This window comes from Microtus ochrogaster, chromosome 21 (assembly GCF_000317375.1).
Source record: "Microtus ochrogaster isolate Prairie Vole_2 chromosome 21, MicOch1.0, whole genome shotgun sequence".
Classification (NCBI taxonomy): Eukaryota; Metazoa; Chordata; class Mammalia; order Rodentia; family Cricetidae; genus Microtus; species Microtus ochrogaster.
The window spans coordinates 46,770,968-46,778,822 of NC_022022.1; positions in this window are offsets into that span (position 1 = coordinate 46,770,968).

Below are 7,855 nucleotides of genomic sequence, written 5' to 3' on the forward strand. Positions count from 1 at the left end.
ACACACAGAGAGAGAGAGAGAGAGAGAGAGAGAGAGAGAGAGAGACAGACAGACAGACAGAGAGAGAGAGAGAACGAACCCTGTCTTGCCGAGTATCTCACTGACACACACCTCACACTCCCCCAGACCCCTCCATCGCACAGTGTCCCACTAAGCACGCTAGTAACTACTGTGGACTTTGTCTCCTTTCTAGCCACACACAGACCTTTTCCTTCAAGCGCCGCCATTTCAAAGCTGGGCAACATTTCCCTCTGTTTCTCTTACTACCTTCTCAAAGTTGATTTGCTCTCTCGAGTGACAGTTGGGAAAGGGGGATAGTTGTTGCCCTGCGCTCACAGGGCCTGGCACACAGTTCCTCACTCGGGTCTGCTGGCTGGCAGGTTACACATTGCATGTGTTCTGCACTCCTGTCCTAAAGCGTTTCTGTTTATATGGAGAGTGACCTGCTGTCACCTCCAGAATGTCAAGACTTACCGCAAACACTTTTATCACAGTTGGCAGCAGCTGACACCAATCAAAGTCCAATTAGTCAATGAGAATGCCGGAGAAATGATTTTAGACCCCTTCAGGGCTGGGAGTTAGAAAGGCAATCGGTCAATTGTGGTAGACAAGGGGCTTGGAAATTTATGGAGAAGCTTTGTTTTTTGTGGGTTTAGACTGTTTTCTTGCTTGTTTTTTTCTGAAGAGCTGGATTGAATACATGACCGTACCCTGACTAAGACCATCTGCACTGCTCAAATTCATTGTAAACTTCAAATCTGTGCCCAGGTCTCGCAAGCTTCAGCACTCGGCCAATGTTAGCCACCATCTTCGGAGAAGAGAGAAATGAGCACACCATTTTAGATGATTTCAAAATGTCAGGTGAGGTCGAAGAGCAAAGGCTAAATAAAACCCCAGATCTATGCCTTCCCCACACTCCAGGAGGACAGAGGCTCAAATAGCCACATCATAAGGCCACACCACAGCATAGTATCCAGTTCAAGTTCAAAGGAACATCGCTATTTGGAAAATAAAATTGAATCTATCTCAGAGCAACTAGCATCCTCCTCTGATTATTTGAGTTCAAGACCAGCCTGGTCTACAAGAGCTAGTTCCAGGACAGGCTCCAAAACCACAGAGAAACCCTGCCTCGAAAAACCAAAAAAAAAAAAAAAAAGTGTCATAAACCCATCCAAGCCCTTCCCAAATGACGACAAGTAGACTATGCAAATAAGTCTCCTGTGGAACTGGGGAGCGGGAACAAGCAGCATAAGAACATACGGAATAGCACCCCAGACCTTCACGAGGACCCATCTGTGGATCCAGAAGGCAGCAGGAGCAGAAGAAACCCCTTGGGTGAGCTCAAGGCCTCAGCTGCCCACAACAATTGAGGAACAGAGCCCGAAACGGGCGGCGTTGTCATGAAGGAGTGAATCTCAGTGCTCAACACCCAAGCAAGAGCATTAAACTGTGACCCGAGCCACTGACACTGGTGTTCAGAGAGGTCTGTGCCGACATCAAGGTTTTGCGAGGTTATGCTGTGGACACGAAATGTTAGTGGAGCGCAATAGTCACAGGTTACCTCATTTATGTCATGCACATACACACATCAATATGTGTGTACACATATGTGTTCATATCTACACATGTTACATGTGTTTCTCTTCTGTTGGATGTGGCTGCATCTCACTGGTGTGCCCTGTCTCCATTCCAGATTTCAGGGGGGAGAAGCACCCCCTGCCTGGTTGCAGCCGTTCTGTTGAGGGAGTTGAGAAAGCTGCTGGAACTTGTGATGGAGCACACACTACTGTCTCCATTTCACCACTCCGAGAAGCTCACTTGGCCCAGCCTGGCTACAGAAGGGCAGGGAATCGTAGTTCTATAATGGGAAAGGCTAGCAAGTGGAAGCAAGAACCTACTGAACCGCATGCTCTCTTCTTGACTAACATCTATTTGCAGCAGGAATGGTGAGTGACCTAACATCAACTAATAGTCTTTAAAAACTCAAGACACCATAATGATTTTGGCCTTGTAGCGTAGTAAACTTATAGGGAAATTGCTAAATGAAGTTGGTGAGCTGGAAATCCACACATTTGGTGACAATACCTTAGGTGTCCATTGAACATCTTAAGAGGGGATTGGGAAACTCCCATCTCTCTTGACTGTGTGATGACACTTACGTGTAGATTATATACTTTGCTCATGTTTACTCCCCACTGCATGCTTTTTCTTCCCATAGTCCCATGGGGTTCCCTAGAGCCCCAGTACTTTCATGTCTGTTTCTCTTTCCAGAAAGGTAGGTAGGTAGATAGATAGAAAGATAGATAGATGAGACAGAGAGAGAGAGAGAGAGAGAGAGAGAGAGAGAGAGAGAGAGAGAGAGAGAATAGATATGTAGATATACACACATATGATGTAGGGTTCCCCTTTGTATGCTATGACTATGTTTTATTACCATTGATTAGTAAAGAAGCTGCTTTGACTTATGGCAGAGCAGAATATAACAAGGAAATCCAAACAGAGATAGAGAAGGAAAGAAGGCAGAGTCAGGGAGACACCATGCAGCTGCTCAAGAAGGATGTTGGAACACACCAGTATGCCACAGTCTCGTTACAATGCACAGATTAATATAAATAGGTTAATTTAAGATATAAGAGCTAGCTAGAAAGACCTCTAAGCTGTTGGCCAAACATTGTTGTAATTAATATAGTCTCTGTATGATTATTTGGGTCTGGGCAGCCCGGAAATGAATATGCAGTCTTCGTTCACACACATATATATATAAATTTAAATCTACACTCCACACATGAGAGAAAGTGTAACGTTTGACCTCAGGACGCAAGCATATTGTACTTAACAACACGGCATCCCTCTGCTCTATTCATTCAAACAACTTCATTTCCATCTTTCTAGCCAAATCTTCAAGGAAGACAAAATGAAGTAATTGGCATGGAAAAAATAGTAAGTGGTACCATGGTCAGAGGGATCTGACAACTAGTCTGCGGGGGAGACTCCCCACTTTACTCCCACCTAGGATCTCTTTTTGGTGTCTCTCCAGACCCTTTCACGCTGCTGAGGTTCTAGGATCCAGCTCAGTGTTTATCCAGACCCTTCACGCTGGTGAGATTCTGGGAGCAGCCTCTTGCACCTGCCTTTCTTGACTAGGGAGCCAGTCGGAGAAGCAAGCCTCAGAGATCATGCCCTGAGACGCACTTTCTCCCTGCGCCCATCCATAAGTTACAAAGCTTTCCGGCCTTCCACTGTTTTGTTGATTGACAGGTCTCTGTAACGTCTCTTCATGTCGTCCATCATCCTTTGCAAGGATGTTTCTTAATCGAGGAGCCGTGGGTGACAGGTGGCGCTCTCGCTATGCCCAGCCTGCTGCCCCTATGGGGTGGTAAATAAGTCTGTTCTTCTTAGAAAATAAAAGATAAGAAGGCCTTGGAAGAGAGCAGTAGTTTCCTTTCATGACAGAAAACACATTTGCTTCCTGACCCAGGATAATAGCATTAGAAGATAACGTCTCCCTACAGGGCAGAGGTCCAGCAGGTTTAGAGAAGTTGCCCTTAGAAGGACAGGGGTTTCCTCATCTGCGATGCAAAGCCCACTGTGCACACAGAATCACCTTGTCTGCCTTCACATCTCCTCTGTGGGCCTGGGAAGCTGGCGAGATCACAAAACTCCCGCTGGTAGCCGTGTTATCGTCATGAAGTCCTTCCGTTCTGACCAGGAGGCCTCGTGCCTCCTGCCCTCCTCTAGGAGATAGAGGCAAGTTCATTTGTTAGCCTTCAAGTGACTGAAAGTCAAAGTATGGAATCCTTCTAGTCACAGGATCCCAGAGAGGTCATTCCAGGACAGAACACCTTCCATCAATCAGGGGTTGACTGCTAATGGAGAACTTTAAACTGCAGGTCCAGACAAAAAACTCTTTTCATTAGTGAGTGTTCTTCATGATGGCACTGTCTTGTCTGCGTGTTTGGACAGCCCTGGCTGAGTGGACATCACTGACCCTCTGAAGTAAAGTGCCAGGAAAGCTATGGTGAGTGAAACTTATGATGAGGTTTATCACCATCTCTCAGTCTTTGAAAAACGATGCCAGGGTGACACTCTGATGTGCTCTAAATTGTCCTCACTGCTGAATGGTATCGTGTTCTAGAATTGTTAGGACACTGGCAAACTCTGCCTTCTGAGCTACAAGGGCCTGTAATTTCTGAGGGAGAGGCCCTGATCAGCTAACTAACCACAGTTATCACAGAAGCTTTTGGAGTCTGTGGGAAGGCAGGAAGTGAACACACATACGACAAGCAAATCTAAAAAAAGTTTGTAGACTTCCCCTCTGCTCCTTTGAAAGAATCTGACCATAGCTGGTAGCCAGGGCACCTGGGGATGTTGGCTGTCACATGGTTGCCTGTAGCCACATGACATGCTAAGACTGTGGAAGGCCTTCTGAACACAAAAAGGAGAGGGTAAGGTGTAGGCAGCATTGGCTGTCTCTTCTATGCACAAACTGTACCACATCACTCTGTTGTGCATTCTTGAGATCAATCCGAGAAGGCAGTATGGATGAGTTCATTCCTTTGAAAGCCCAAAAGATGTTGATAAACATGGGGGACAGATGCTTGGTTCTCTTCTGTGTGCAGTGACTGCACAGCCTCTATGTTTGCCTACAGAAGGCTCAGGGTGAGGTCCAGATCAGTGAAACCCCTTTCTGTGTCTAGCTACTATGACTACATCAACAGGGCAAAGTCGGTGCCTCTTGTGTTGGGGAGTGGGACACACCTGGATCTCACAGTGTCACCTGTGACGGAGTGTCAATCCTCTCCTAAGGCTCCGTGAGCCTGCTTGGGGGAAGGGTCATGACAACAGGGCAGGGTGTCAGAAATCTTCCTTCCCTGGGAAGTCCCCAAAGAGAGACTGGGAGAAAGAACGAAGGAGAGGTAGATTTTATGTCTTAGACAATTTTATAGATGATTCACTGGCATATATATTCTTGTTTGACACAGAGGATGCATTTAAAAGGTGCCAAACTGCCTTTTCTTCAATATTTGTAAGAATTTGGAAATGAGTTGCTGAATTGCTTTAGATCTCAAGAGTAATTCAAATCTAAGTGAAAAGACAAAAACAACAACAAAACCACCACCGAGCCCAGCCTTCCGGTGTCTACACGGGCTCAGTGAAAACACCACCCAGCCCGGCCTTCCAGTATCTACACGGGCTTAGTGAAAACACCACCCAGCCTGGCCTTCCAGTATCTACACGGGCTTAGTGAAAACATCATCCAGGCAAGCCTTTCAGAATCTACAGAGGCTCAGTGAAAACACCACTCAGCCTGGCCTTGCAGTGTCTACACGGGCTCAGTGGAAGCACAACCTAGCCCAGCCTTCCAGTGTCTACACGGGCTCAGTGGAAACACTCAGCAAAATGGAAACGAAGTTGAGAGGACGGTCACAGCATCCTCTTTATTAGCACCAGGTCACTACCGCTGGGAGAGCGCTTCAGCAAGCTGACCTCCTAGAACCCGCCATGTGCCTCCCCCATGCCAACTGGCCAACTATGGTGCAAGCTGCCTAGCTAGCAGGTTCATCTTTTGCTTTGGGTTCCAAAACAGTTCTTCCTTCCCCTCATGTTCTCAGTCCCAACCTTTCCCTTCCCTGTCCATGTCCTTCCACATGGAGGCTACTATAATCCTGAAGTAAGAAACTTTTTATGTACCTCCCCCTACTTGATATTCCCCAATGGCGTCTCACGGCCAAGGGCAATGACTGCCAGTGTTTTTCCACTGTGCCCTACAAAACAAATGCCATCAAGATACAAGAACCCATCCACTGCGGGCCTCTGTCAACTCTATTTTCTAGAAAAGAAAGCCATGCCCCTGTGAAGATAGAGATGCAGGGGAGGGACCAGGGAGGTCAAAAGGCAGCAACAGCCATGATCCAAAGACAGGTGACATGTAGGAAGACCGAAGAGCGACTGCAAGTAAATATATTAAAATATCAGGAAATAAAATATCAGGAGGTTGCCACAACCAGGAAAGGCCTGAAAATATGAAACAGCAGAAGGCTTGGACATTTCTATGCAAAGTCATTGGACATTTAAAAGGATAGAGAAGTGGATCATAGTGTGCATATAGATAATAGATTAAACGTGTGCACACATAATAAATTAAAACATCCTAAGTAACTATATTTGTGTATATTACATATTTTATATCACGTATCATGTATATGGTATCTATCTTAGATATGATGTAGGAAATGAGAGCGGATACATGTGAAATGTTCACAGGTGGGAAATCTGTCTGGAGAGAATTTGGAAAGGTTGTTGGCACTCTTCTGTTAGCTTTGGTAAAAATTTGTGTTAAAAAAAATAAATACCAAATAGACCCAAATGCAAGCTAAAGAATGGTGAGACCATGGCTGAAGAACCCTACAGCAAGGGTGTCAGACCCTCTGGTGCTGGAGTTACAGATGGCTGTGTCACCGTGCCGGTGCTGAGAGCTAAACCTGGGATCCCTCCAGAGCATCCAGTGCCCATAACGGCTGAGTCAGCTCTCCAGCCCCTACACATATTTCACTGACATTTTTAATCATAAGGAAATGTTCAGCTTTGTCAAATCCCTTTTCTGTGTCTGTTGAGAAGATTGTGTGGGTTTTTAGTTCACTTTTTAAAAGGTAATTATGTTTAGTTATGTGTGTGCCTGTGTCTATGAGGTCTGTGTGCATGTGAGCATAGGTCTGTGCGTTTGTCAGGTTGGCCTGGCCTGTAACGTCGTTCATTTCTGCTGATTCCCAGATGATTAGCTCCACTGATGGTTACTCATGACCCAGAGCCTCCTCGTTCTACACTGCTGTCCATTTCTGTACACGTTGACACTTTGATATGGACTGCATGTCTTTATAACCATCTCGTTGACTTAGCTCTTTACCTCTGATGATCTTCCTCTTCTTATGATAGTTTTTAACTTCAACTCTGCCTGATATAAGATCGTTATCTCCGCCCCTTTGCTTACCCCTTGCAAGGAATAGTCTTCTCCGTTCTTGGTAGGAAGCATACTACTGTCTCCTTAAACAGCCAGTAACTCTGTATCTTTGGATGAAGTGACCACTGATGGATAAGAACCGACTCTCACTCTATGGCCACTGATTCCTGATGTGCGGGGTCTCCTGGTTCATCATCTCCTGTTGCCCTTTTCAACTTGGCTATTTTTACAGTAGTAGGATGTGATTTTTCCCCTTCATCTTTCTTGTACCTACGAGGGCTTCTTTCCTTATGGCTACCATGAAGACTACCTAAAGTTCCACATAGTTACATTAGTCTATTACAAGTTGATTAAAGTGTAACCGTCATTACATAAGAAAGCTCTGTGACTTATCGTTTTCCTCTCAGTTTCAGGATACTGGTGCCACACTTCACAGGCTCTGGAATCCTGATACATTAAAAAAAATATTTATCTGTAGTTATTTTAAACTTTTGCCGAATGCAAAGTAGTCCATGTGCCACCCTTACAGTGCTAACGTATTAACATTCCCCATATGCTCTCTTCACCAGGAAGCTGTATACGTCTAATGATTTCCCTGCTCCTAATTAGCGGGCTTTTGTCTCCGTGCGAGCCGCCCCCACTGCCTTTCCTATCGGGCAGTTTCCTGAGCGCATTCCTCCGCTTTTGTGTAACCGGGAGAATCTATCTCACCTTTCTGTTGGAAGGACAGCTATGCGGAGTGAGCATTTTGCTTAGGGATTGCTCCTTTGTTTCGATCTCTCCATTTTAAACGTATCCTTTTGCTGTCTCCGATTGCACATTTTCTACTGACAAATCTGCTAATAGCTTTATGGAGGTCCCTCATGTACTAATTATGTTTCGGAATTATCATTTTTT